This window comes from Sus scrofa, chromosome 1, assembly GCF_054392235.1.
Source record: "Sus scrofa isolate SSC_HxYL_T2T_F1_AM1 chromosome 1, Sscrofa_HxYL_maternal_Yorkshire_Landrace_v2.0, whole genome shotgun sequence".
Classification (NCBI taxonomy): domain Eukaryota; kingdom Metazoa; phylum Chordata; class Mammalia; order Artiodactyla; family Suidae; genus Sus; species Sus scrofa.
In genome coordinates this window covers 84,570,108-84,583,497 of record NC_139383.1, presented here as the reverse complement: position 1 = coordinate 84,583,497, position 13,390 = coordinate 84,570,108, and the positions used below count along the sequence as shown (strand labels likewise).

General features: G+C 41.4%; 1 pseudogene; it reads right to left on the bottom strand.

Annotated features, from left to right (window-relative positions):
- Positions 1 to 4,664: 4,664 nt before the first annotated feature.
- On the bottom strand, positions 4,665 to 5,256 carry LOC751868 (60S ribosomal protein L18 pseudogene; annotated as a pseudogene).
- Between the last annotated feature and the right edge of the window lie 8,134 nt (positions 5,257 to 13,390).

Sequence of the window (13,390 nt, the reverse complement as noted above, 5' to 3'; positions counted from 1 at the left end):
AATAGCATGAAATATTCCTCTTGACATTTTCCTTTATTAGAAAATATTTTTTAAATAGCTAAGGAACAACACCATTATCAAAAATATTTAATTTTGCAGAATATTACTCTGGGTCCCGGCTGGCACAGGATGAGACATACAGCTTAGGACAAATTCCTCAGGCTGAATGAGGGCTTTGAATTTGAATGAATGTTCACATACTTCACAAAAATGTTGCCTTCCTTCTGGCACAGACTTTGAGAAATACCTCTGTCAGTGTTTACACAGTTTTAGGAGCACCCCATGGTTGATGATCAGATTAGACTATTTTCCTCCTAGTGCATCATTCCCAAATCCACAAGTGGAAGTGTTTCTCTGAGAGCAGTAACAAGTTAAGCCTGCAATTCAGGGGTTTCTGCATTCATGAATAATCAGTCCAGTAAAGGCAATCAGCGTGAGAGATACTAGATTTCACATGGGATCTTAATTTAGCCAACTAGATGATAGGGAGAAAGACTCAAGTTCTTAAACAATATTTGGAAATAAGGCTCCCCTACCCCATTCCCCTGAAAATCCATAAAACATCTGTATGACTTTGAGGCAGCAAGTGCCATGTTAAAAATGAAAGCAGTGCAGAATGTAGCCACATCACCTTCTATGTGCCAGCCACATACTTCTGAGCCCCTGTGCTATCCTCAGGGGCAAAACTAAGGCATGGAAAGACCCCCAGAGGCTGAGTGGTTATGGTCATGTATCAGCATTGACATGTTATCTAATCAGTTCTTGGATATAGAGTCAACAAGGAACACCTTTGATGGGGCAATTGGAGGAAGAACTTTGCATCATGGAGATCAATGGCTAGAAAACAATGATGGGGCACATAGAAGCTCAGCCCATCAATCAAACAGTCTTCATATCCACCTTATTGTGCTCAATGCGCTTACCCTCTGGTCATTGGATGCTAATGTTCATTTCAACATGACTGCATTGTGCAGACTGTGAGACTAAGAGGGAGCCACGGCAAGGCCAGAATTTACTATAGGATGGTCAATGGGCAGGATGCTCTTGGCTACAGGAAAAAAGAATATGAAGCTTCACCATCCATCTTAGCAGCAACACCATGTCTTCAAATGCATACATGAAGACAAGTAAGTGAGTGAATAGATAAACAGACAAAGGGATCATGAATATCCATCAGTAGAAAACCCAGGCATCTGCAACTTGAATAGGTACTGCAATGAATAATTCACTTTCTTTTTTTAGTTTCTGCAGACCCTTGAGCTCAACTTAATCCTTGTATAAAGTGACAGCTGGAAGTAGTATTTCACTTTTATAACTTTCAGAACATTTCTTGCAGTCAAGTATTTGGTTTTGTGCCCATGTTTGTTTTTGCACCTCCTTGTGCTACACAGCAACCCTGCCGTCTCCAAGCCAAGGCCAGACAGAGTCTGGGAGGCAGGTTCCAGATGGCTGACAGTGCCAGGTTTCAGATACAAAAAAAAAAGGCATCTCTCCTCTGTCTCTCTCCCTTTTCTTTCTTGATGACAGAGTGATTTTTCCACAATGTGACATTTGAAATGATGCCTAGCATTTGCTGAAGATAAGCAAGCTGCCAGCCCCGAAAGAATTGGGATGACACAGGATTCCAGAGCCCAAGAAATGTTGGGAGGCTTATTCCTTACCCAGTTGTATGGTTCTGCTAAGAGCTGACCATTTCAATCACCATCACTCCATCTACAGAACTTCTGGAAATTCCAGGGAGGGGGAAAAGAAGGCAGAAGTAAAATAAAATAGTCAAGGGTTGTTGACACAGTAAGAGAAGTAGTTAGACTTTGCAGTAAAGAGTGTAAGAAAGGGAGTTCCCTGGTGGCTTAGCAGTGAAGGACTCAGCGTTGTCCCTGTTGTGGCTCAGGCTACTGCTGTGGCACAATTCAATCCCTGGCCCTGGAACTTTCACAAATCATGGGAGCAGTCAAAAAAAGAGTGTAAGAAATAAAAAAAAAAAAAGATATATTGGAGATAGGCTAAGTATATTAGATCAGTTCATATATGTCAAAATTAAGGCAATATTATTGTTAAAACAGAACTGCAGAAGATTTTGTTAGGATTAAAATTTAAGGCTTAAATTTTTGCTTTTCAAATGAGTTGGTTTCCCTTGTGTAGAATTTACAAAGTATTTAGTAATTCTGCCTTTAACACTTTATACAGGCAATAAACATAGTAGGCATGAGTTACAGTGAGAATTATAGAAAATGAAATATTGGGGAATCAAAAGTCAGAATCCTACAGATTTTCATTTCCTCCCCATTCTTCCACCCAGCCCCCCATGAGATCCTTAACCCACTGTGCCACAGCAGGAATTTCTCATTTCCCTCCCATTCTTACTATCAATAACAGACTTCACATCAATCTCTGAAAAATTTCACATGCCTACTCCCTTCCATTCTCATTGCCCCTCTGCAAGTGCTTTTTGGATATAGACTAAAAAGTCCATAATGCCCTCGAATAGTTCTTCAGTTCAAAGCAAAGCCTTCCAGATCCATCAGCTATTAATTCATTCATCAAACCTTTACTGCATATCTAATTGATGTCATGCCTTTGAGAGGCATGGGGAATATAGAGATGAAAGATGGGCTTATCTGTTGAACAGCACACAATTTTGGAGGAGAAATTGATATGTAAGTGGTCTTCCACCAGTTAGTGTATGAGGGCTTTGGGACCATCGAGGCAAGACCTCTAAAACCCAGAGGTGGAAAATAATGGGAGGCTTTCTGTAAGAAGGGATAATTAGGTTGCTTTTAAAATGAAAAATTGAGAGTTTCCATCGTGGCTCAGCAGAAATAAATCTGACTAGTATCCATGAGAATGCAAGTTCAATCTCTGGCCTCACTCAGTGGGTTAAGGATCCAGCATTGCTGTGAACTGTAGTGTAGGCCTGCAGCTATAGCTCTGATTTGACCCCTAACCTGGGAACCTCCACATGCCGCAGGTACAGCCCTAAAAAGACCAAAATAATAATAATAAATAATAATAAAATTAAAAATTGACATCATCCAGGTGAATAAAGTCCACATCAAGGGAACTGCATGTACAAGGGCACAGAGATTTCCATTTTCCCATATTTTCTTTCTATACTCTCTTCTCTAGCATTAATGCTACAATCCAACTTCTTATCTACTAGGTTCTTTAATAGCTTCTGGATTGGTTTTCCTACATCAATTGATTCTCCATGGAGCTTTTGGAGAAATTTCTCAAAAATACAAAAATGATCATGTTTATGTCCTCTTACTTAATATTTTTGATGTCCCCTCATTGCATTCTAGTTGAAATCAAAGCTCTTTGCTGGCCAGGCTCTTGGTGAGCTATCCCTCATCCAACTGACTGGTTTCATCACCTGCCACAGATGCTTTACCCTCCTGCCATGCTGGTCCCCTTCCAATGCTCTGAACCAGGTGCTTTCCTTTTAGAAGCAGAACTGATCATATCTGGTCACAAAGTATATTGGGAAGCTATATTTAAAGGAGAGAGAAAGAAATCAAGTGAGATTTCCAGTTGACCATTTTTTTTTTCTTTTTATTCCTTTTAAGGGCCATACATGTGGCATAAAGAAGTTCCCAAGCTAGGGGTTGAATCAGAGGTGCAGCCGCTGGCCTACCACACAGCTTACAGCAATGCCGGATCCTTAACCCACTGAGCGAGGCCAGGGATTGAACCCACATACTCATGGATACTAGTCAGGTTCGTTACCGCCATGCCACAGTGGGAACTCCCTCCAGTTAACCAATTTGATTTTGAAGAGTGACCAAGTCTGGGAGGAGAGAAAGACTCAGTTGTAGACGTAGGAGTTCCCTTGTGGCTCAGTGGGTTAAAAATTGGTATTGTCACTGCTGTGGCATGGGTTCAGTTCCTGGCCCCAGAACTTCTGCATGCCATGAGTATGGCCAAAAAAAGTTGTAGATGTAGTAGTATTTGAATGGCCTTTGTGTGTACAAGTCTACGCTGTAGCACACATGCTAGAGCAGGAGGTACATATTCAGGAGTTATCAGTATCATAGTTATATACATATTAGTTAAAAATGGGGAGAGTAGATGAGATTCTTTAGGGTTTTATACCTAAAACACATAATCAGTGATCTAAAAGCTGAGTTGGAAGAGATGTCACAGAAGCCAAAGGAGAAAAGAATATTAAGAAAGAAATGGTCCATGGTACAGTAAACACGGCATAAGTGTCCTGCAAGATAAAGCCTGAAATTATCCTATACGGCTACTCCGTGATCTTTCCACCACAATTTCCTTCACATCTTATGGATAGGAATCAGAGTATATGTAGAGTTGGAGGAGAAAGGCTAGACAGGGAGAAAATATAAGTATAATTGAATCATCCAGGAAGAACCAGGTTATGCCAGGGCAACAGATTAACTCTCAAGTTTCAGTGGCAAAAACCTAACAAAGCCTTATTTTTCTTTGTGCCACATGTCCAGTGCAGGTCGTCAGGGGACTCAACACAGGAGGCTCCACTCGACACCTGAATTTACTTTTGTTGCCACGAGAAAACGAGAACTGCTGTGCCCCATGATGGCGACTGAGTGCTTTCTTGTGGAAGCAATACCTAACACTTTATTCTTTTTTTTTTTTTTTTTTTCCCAGCATCCAAAATCTTTTTAATAAGAAGGCAGGCTCTGGGGTTAGTTTTTGTAGCTGCGGCTGGCACATTGGCCTCTGGCGCACTCGAACTTCCGGCCCTTGGCGCGAACACAGGGTTTGGTGTGGCCATGCAGGGTTCCTGGGGCCTTGCTGAAACGCCTGCACACTTCGTGGCCCTTGGGAGGACCAGAGAGGAGGAGAGTGCCACAGCCTTTGGGGGAGTCCAATGGCCAGCTGGTCGAAAGTGAGGATCTTGTCCCCAGCCTTGAGAATCCAACTCTGGGCACAGCTGCTCACTCACAGAGCACACACTTTCAGTTTGGGCACCTCCTGGTCATGCACATCATAGGTTATAGTCCTTATGACCACGGTGGTCTTACCTTTCCCACCAGGAAGCTTCATCTAAGGGAACATCTGGGAAAGTGACAGGGGTGGCCGGTTGGTAGCCTCTTCACCACAACTTGATCGAGGTGGAACAGCCTCTTCAGCACAACTTGATCGAGGTGGAGTTGGTTCATCTGGCCAGAAACCTGTACAGCTTGACCAACAGCCTCGAGTAGATGTCCTGGCTCTTGGGTTCCTTGGGATGAACCTTTCCTTTTGGTCCTTTGCATGGTGGTTGTCAACTCCCATGATGGTACCTCCTCCTTAACCAGGTCCGGAAAGCAAAAGATTTTTTTTTACTTTTTTAGGGCCATGCCCGCAGCATATAGAGGTTCCCAGGCTAGGGGTCGGACACTTCATTCTTATTTCATGAGCCAAGGTGTGTCCCATGACCACACAAGGCAGATACATCCAATGCTGCCATGAGTTCGGAGAGAGAACTGGGTTCTGTATACACAGCCTTCACAAGGGGATTAGAGCACCGCCAGCTACAAAGGGCTGTTAGAGGAGAGACTTTTGTCCATTTGGCATTTAAGACAGGGCAGACAATGGCACTGGTGATTTCAGTGTGTCCTCAGCTCACACCTTGTGCCCTCACGTGCAACCCACCCAGTAAATATCACTCATGTCTAACCCTCTGCAGAATGTCCTTCCTCCTGTCCTGTGCAGGGTACATGGTCCAAACTCTGCTCAAGAATCACTTCATTCAGGAAGCTGCCTGTTGATAAGCTTGACACTCATTGTTGATAATCTTGGCTACTTTTGTTCAAGTGTATTTAGGCAAATATATTTCTTATGTTTCCACTGTTGGCTTACTTGCTTCTTTTTCACATCTTGAAGTAACCCTCCAGAAGGCAAGAATGTTCACTTTTGTTTCCTTTCCACATGGTAACGGACCACAAGGTATATATTCAGTCCATGATGCTGGCTAAACAATTGGTTTCTCCTTGGCCAGAGCAGATCTTTCTGTAAAGTTCTTTGGACCAATCACCCTTGGGCACATAGAGTCATTTATACAATGGTTTATGAAGAAAACTGCAGCTTGTTTTTTTCCATGGCTGAAGAGGCAGGAAATTGAGCAGCAGTGTCCTGACTCTTATGGAAACTCCACCCCATGTACTGGCACCATAGTAATTTTGCTTAGTCTGCTTTCTGGGACTAGCCCAAACCTGTCAAGTTCTCACTTCAAAAACTTGGGGATGCATTCACCACATATTTATACACTTGAATTCATATGCAAAGGAGGTGCCACCAAGCTGAGGTACCTCATCAAGAAGGCTCACAAATGAGTTATCTTTATGCTTACAGATTTATTCAGATTCACCTTTACTCTCTCATCTGGTCCTCCAGGACCATGGCCATCCATGTGCAGGGCCCCTTTCTGGGTTCAGAGTTCAGGCTGATCTGCAGGATGGGTGCTCACGAGACCCTGCACATCAAAACCATAGCCTTGGTCTCATTAGCGCAACCCAAGCTACTGAGCAAAATACCCACAGATAAGCCAACTCAGGAGGATTTTGGAAGTGAAACAGGTGCACATGCATTTGGTTAAGGATTTCCATTATGCTCAGAGCTGAAAATTTAGATTCAGTCATTCTGCCTCTGAGCCAGGAGGAGTCACAGAAACCACCCACACAGAAAATAAATAGGTCAATACATAACCCAGACAGACCAGAAGAGGCTTTTAAAAGAAAAGGGAAAATCTGTTGAGAAGTGTGTTTAATGAGAGGAGGAGTTCGGTCCAGAGACAGTGGAGGATTAGGGAAAAGCTAAGCAACGGCTACTTGGATGTATCCTGAGTACAAGTGTCTATCGTGATCCAATGAAGCTACTACATATCTTTTCCACAGAAGTGAGAAAATGCCATTCGGGGTCTTGCTAATTTCAATTCTTGAGTCAGAGTAGAGGAAATACTCAAGAAGCCTTACAGCCAAATTGTAATCATAAATAATTTTCCTCTTAAATGAATTGACTCCAGTTGGCACTTATCAGCTTACCGGTCAGCACAAATATTTGTATAATGAGCCATAAAAGGGGGAAAGTATAGTCTAGACTGGCAATCAGAAATCCTGCTGCTTTCTCTCAGCAACTTGACTAAGTCTGATCCAGAAAACTGGCCCAAAGTGATAATATCAGCTCCCTGATATTTTACATGGGGACAAGATTTTACCTTGCAAGCAATGCAAAATGCTGTCACAAGGGGCAACGTGTACTTCATGGCTGGATGGTCTGGACCATTGAGTGGCTCTCAGCACCATCCCTGATGCCTCCCTCTCTAACCCCATCTCTACTCACTAAGCACGTATTTCTTTTTATTCTTTTTCCCCTCTACTCCCACCTACTCTTACCATTATTTTCTCAAGTATTCTCTATTCTGATATTGATGTCCTGATGTCCTGATAGTCTGATGTTTTAGTCCTGCTAGGGGCACCCACCACCAAGCTCCATTGAAGGAATGATGGAAGAGGCAACTGTCCCTTTATTTACAGTGAAGATGCTGCTCAAACAGAAGCTCCATGAGAGCAAACATCATGTCTGCTTTGCACAGAATAGGCACTTAAATACAGGCATGTAGTGTTTAATATGTTTTAGTAAGTGAAACACGTTTCTCTTAGGGGTTCTGATAAAAATACACAAGAACATTGCCAAAGTACCATATCCCATCCCCATTCTCTGAACACCCTAAAGTACAAGGAGCAGAAAGCTGCTTGTTGTGGTTTGAATGTTTGTGTCCCCTCAAAATTCATATGTTACAACCTAATAGCCAAGGTGGTTTTATTATTTATTTACTTATTTAATTGAGTTATGGTTGATTTACAATGTTGTGTTATTTCAGGTGTACACCAAAGTGATTCAGTTATACATATACCTATTCTTTTTCAGATTCTTTTCCCTTATAGTTTATTACAAAATACTGAGGTCCCTGTGCTATACAGTAGGTCCTGGTTGTTTTATCTATTGTATATATAGTAGTGTGTATCTGTTAATCTCAAATTCCTAATTTATCCCTTCCTGTCATATTTCCCCTTTGATAATCATAACTGGGTTTTTGAAGTCTATAAATTATTTCTGTTTTGTATGTACATTCATTTGTATCATTTTTTTTTTTTTAGATTCTGTGTGTAATTGATATCATACACTTGTCTTTCTCTGTCTGACATACTTCACTTAGTATGATAATCTCTAGGTACATCCATGTTGCTGCAAATGGCAGTCTTTCATTCTTTTTTATGGCTGAGTATTATTCAATGGTATATATATACCACAGCTTCTTTATCCATTCCTCTGCTGATGGACATTTAGGTTGTTTCCATTGCTTGGCTCTTGTAAATAGTGCTGCAGTGAACATCGGGGTGTATGTATTGTTTTGAATTATGTGTTTCTCTGGATAGATGCCAAAAAATGGGATTGCTGGATTGTATGGTAACTCTACTTTTAGTTTTCAGGAACCTCCATACTGTTCTCCATAGTGGTTGTGGCAATTTACATTCAATGTGGAGGTTTTCAAAGTGAAGCTTTGGGGAGATGATTGTGTCATGAGAGTGGAGGCTTTGTGAATGGAATTGGTATCCTTATAAGAAGAGTTCAGAAAACAAGCTGGCTCTCTTTCTACCATGGGAGGTTGTGAGAAGTTAGCAGTCTGCATCCTGGAATAGGGTCCTTGCCAAAAGCTGGCCATGGGGCACTCTGATCTCAGACTTCATCCTCTAGACCTGAGAGAAATAAATTTCTCTTGTTTATAGGCCAGCCAGTCTATGGTACTTCTTTATAACAGCCCAAACAGACTGAGGCACTGTTTATGGAGTATCCAGTCTCTGAACATGTCCAGCCAGCCTCTCAATCAGTGGTTCTATTTCAGTAAAAACAAGAGAAAAGAAAGGGAAATAGAACCAGGAAATAGCTTGAATGTCCCAACTCACTTGCTCGTTTTAGAGCCAGACTTCATTGGACTCTTGGAAATTCATGTTGACATTGTTGTATTCTAACATTTTGCCCAGCAGCTAGAAATATTGAGCCAGCTAAAATAAATAAATAAATAAATAGGGGTGGAATGACTATAATATGCAGTCTGTAGGAAAATGTGAGAAATGTGAGCATTTTATCAGTGAGGTGCTAGGTTACAGCTCCACAGACTTGTTGAAAGAGGGTAGGTCCAAACTGTAATAACAGAAGGAAGCAGCACTGTTCAGCACTTCTGGTCTGTTAAATAAGGGGAGATATCTTTCAATTTTGCTCTTCTGGCACTGAATATCCTGACCTAGCCCTTCAAGTTCCTTTGACTGGTAACCAGCACAGGCCAGTTAACAACTATCTACTAAGTACTACTATGACCAGTGAAGCCTTCCAAATCATTATGCAACTTGTGTATTCCAGACATTTTAAATTTAGAGACTAAAATACTAAAACTCAGACTGATATTTTAAATTTAAGGCAAACAGAAATTTAGAGTAGATCATCATTCAGACAGTCATTCCACCTTCCAAACCATTTTCAGGAAAACCAGTATTCTACAACCTTGCTGTTCTTTGAAAACAGAAACACAAACTACATTTACCAGGAGGGTCTTTGCAGCTATGTGCCATCCCTACCATCTGAATCTAAATAGAAGGAAATGGCTTAGGAAATACAAAGATCTGTAATGTGTTATACTCAAACCAGGTGAAACTGGGTCACTGCTTACCAATGGGATGACAATATATTTTAGCTTAATGTTACAATTTGATTTTGTGACATACATTTTGATGACTATGTATTAACACTGCTGGTTCAATGGTGCTTTTCCCAATTCCTGCGTTAACTCAAGGATATCCATCAGAGCCTCTCTTTCAGATAGAAGGTAGTATTTTCCAAGAAAACAGAGCCCAATTGAATGATGTGGCAATAATGTTACCAAACCTCACACAGCAAAGCCAATCTACTGATACCAGGTTATGCTGAAGGCAAGTACAGTGTTTATTGCAGGGCACCAAATAAGCAGAATGGGCAGCTCATGTTCAAAAGACCCAAACTCTCCAATGGCTTTCAGGGATGAGGATTTTAAAGGTAGTGTGAGGGAGAGCGTCACAGGGTATGTGGTCAGCTTGTGTGCAGTTCTCAGATTGGTTAAGGATGATTTCACAAGATGATGTTTCAGATTGTCAATCATCAACCTTGTGGTTCCATCCAGTCTGAGGTCTGCATACTATTGGTCAGCATGCTGTTAACTTGTTCCACCTGGTAGGAGTATTAGTATCTGTGCAAAACAACTCAAAGATATAGCTCAGGATATTATCTATAGCCCTTGAGGAAAAAACTAAAAGTCCTTGACTTTGTTTTATGGCTAAGCTATTATTATTTTGTCCTGCTTGACTGCTTTCCTTTGTTTCTGCATTAGCTCATTTCCCTGATTAAATTTGCTCTTAGGTACTTGGGAAATGCCCTAGGAGAATCAAGCGTTAATACGAAGAAGGGGCAGGGAACATGGAGGCAGGGGTCTGTTCCCGGGGAGGCCCCACAGGGTCCTGTTCAGTTTCAATAACATTACCTAATCCCAGCATGCCCCCTTATTCAACATTAGATAGACCTTTGAAATCTAGACATGTAATGGCCACTTCATACCTTAGCATATTCAGGAATCCCTAAATCCCAAGAGCTACAATTACGAGGCAAAAAGTAATCTTTAGTACAATAATTTGAAACCAAATTTTGTCTCTTTTCAGGCACTATAATTTGAAAAGAAAAAAAAAACCTTGAAAAGTAATGAAATACTCTAATCCACAGATAAAACATCCCCTAAATCATTATACTTTTTTACAAGTAGACATAACATGGTTGAACTGTCATTATATTTAACTGAAAAAAAAATTGTATTTTTAGAAAACAGGTAAACTGATCATTCTTTTTTGTTATCCAAACCATTTACTGGATATGCAATATGGAAATGATACTTTCTATTTAAAAAACAAAAACAAAAATCTAGTTCTTTGATTTGGGCAACCTGGAAAATCCCACCTCTTTCCAAAAGTAAACAAACAAAAAGCCTTTGTATATGCTCTTGAAAATTAAAAACTATTGTTTTAATTATTAAACCTTTTTTTTTTTTTTTTTGCTTTTTAGGTCCACACCTGTGGCATATGGAAGTTCCCAGTCTAGGGGTGAATTAGACCTGTAGCTGCTGGCCTAAACCACAGCCACAACAATGTAAGATCCAAGCTGCATCTGCAGCCTATACCACAGCTCGTGGCAGTGCCACATCCTTAACCCACTGAGCGAGGCCAGGGGTCCTCATGGATGCTAGTCTTGTTGGTTACTGCTGAGCCACAATGGGAACTCCTAAAACAATTTTTTTTGTCTTTTTGCCATTTCTTGGGCCGTTCCCATGGCATATGGAGGTTCCCAGGCTAGGGGTCGAATCGGAGCTGTAGCCGCTGGCCTACGCCAGAGCCACAGCAACACCAGATCCAAGCCACATCTGCAAACTACACCACAGGTCACGGCAACACTGGATCCTTAACCCACTGAGCAAGGCCAGGGATGGAACCCACAATCCTAGTTGGATTCATTAACCACTGAGCCACAATGGGAACTCCAACAATTTTTGTTGTCATTAGTAGATGGAATAAATTACATGTGAAATTCCTTGAAAAATTTTAGAAAAAATAAATTTTATCTAAATGTATACTTTTCGACAAAAGGGAGAGCAATTAAAAAAAAAAAAAGAAGAAGCAGCTTAGGCTCTATTTGCTTATTAAAGATAATCCCACTGAATTTTTACAACTTAAAAAAATCATGACCCCAATTAATAATCCAGGCTTATCACGGCCACATGTGGTTCAGAGCAGTATCCTGGTATACCCCAGACAAACTGTTATCTCAAAATAATAAATAGTGAGGAATGAAGGAGACTGTAGTTGCCATTAACCACAGTGAAGCCTGCAGAACTTTCATCAAAGTTCAGGTCAGCCATGTGATAGTGGCTGAAAAAGCAAGAAAATGAGCAATTGTGGAAATCTCAATATGGATTAGGAACACTCTCAAAAAGTATCTCACTAAATCTTCACAACAAACTTTAAAATACATGTTGTTATTCCCATGCCAAGTAGGAGGAAACCAAAACTTAAAGACGTAAGTCATTTGCCCGTAGTCTGTCAGTGAGTGATTAGCAGGCCTTCTGGTATGTGTGCTGTGAAATGCACTAAGCAACCTCACCATTATAGGTCTATATTCTAAGATCCCACTGTATTTCTGAGCCCTCCCTGGAGACACTGATGGCTCTGTTAGCAGTCCTGGTCTATATTAGAAGAGCTCAGAGTGTTTACATCCAGATCATGAGGCTTGGCTTTGCATATGTGAGTAATAAAGCTGGTCAGGAGCAAAACTGTGAAACTGGGAGACATGGTCTTTACTGCCTCTGCCCTACTTTCCTCTGAGACACCCTGATGCCTTGCAGATGCCTGATACCTCCAGCTGGACCAAGCCCTGAGATGTATTGGCCCCGCCAGCTTTGCCATTTCCTACAGACCACTGATTGCCCTGAGTTACAATCACCTGAGTGCCTGCTTCCTCTCACTCTCCACCAGACTGTCAACTTCTGAGGACACAGAGCATCTCATTTCCTTATTCTCTATGATACTTACCCCAGAGCAGGTGCTCAGTGAATATTTGTACAAAATATGAATTAGGAACTGGACTTCCTTACCAACACTAATCAAAATATTCTGGGCAGGGAGGTCCCATCATGGCTCAGCAGAAGCAAATCTGACTAACATCCATGAGGATGCAGGCCTCACTTAGTGGTTTAAAGATCCAGCATTGCTGTGAGATGTGGTGTAGGTTGCAGACATGGCTCGGATCTGGTGTTCCCATGGCTGTGGTGTAGGCCAGCAGTTCCAGCTCTGATTCAGCCTCTAGCCTGGGAACCTCCTTATGCTGCGGGTGGCATAAAATGAAAAAATGATATTCTGGTCTGGTATCTCCACCCTACTGTTTTCGCTTCTTAAGTGGCAAACAACTAATAATATATGCTTTTAACTTGTACAGCAATGATTCACTGCTTGACTCTCAGATCCTATTTTCAGTAGTGTGTGTGTGTGTGTGTGTGCGTTCAGACTAAATACACAGTCTTAGTAGCATATCCATTGGCTACTTTAAACTTGGGCATTTTGACACAGGTTATTATAGAGGGCAATATCTCCATAAGATCTAATAAGGGAGAGAGGACAAGATGGCGGAGGAGTAGGGGGACACGCTCGCCCTCTCCCACAAACACAACAAAAAAAGCACATCTACAGAAGAAATGACTCGCACAGAACAACAACCAATCGCTGGCAGAGGAACCTAAACTCCAATAACGGCAAGAAATTCGTGACATTATTGGGCAGAACGGGAGAAAAGAGGAGAGTGA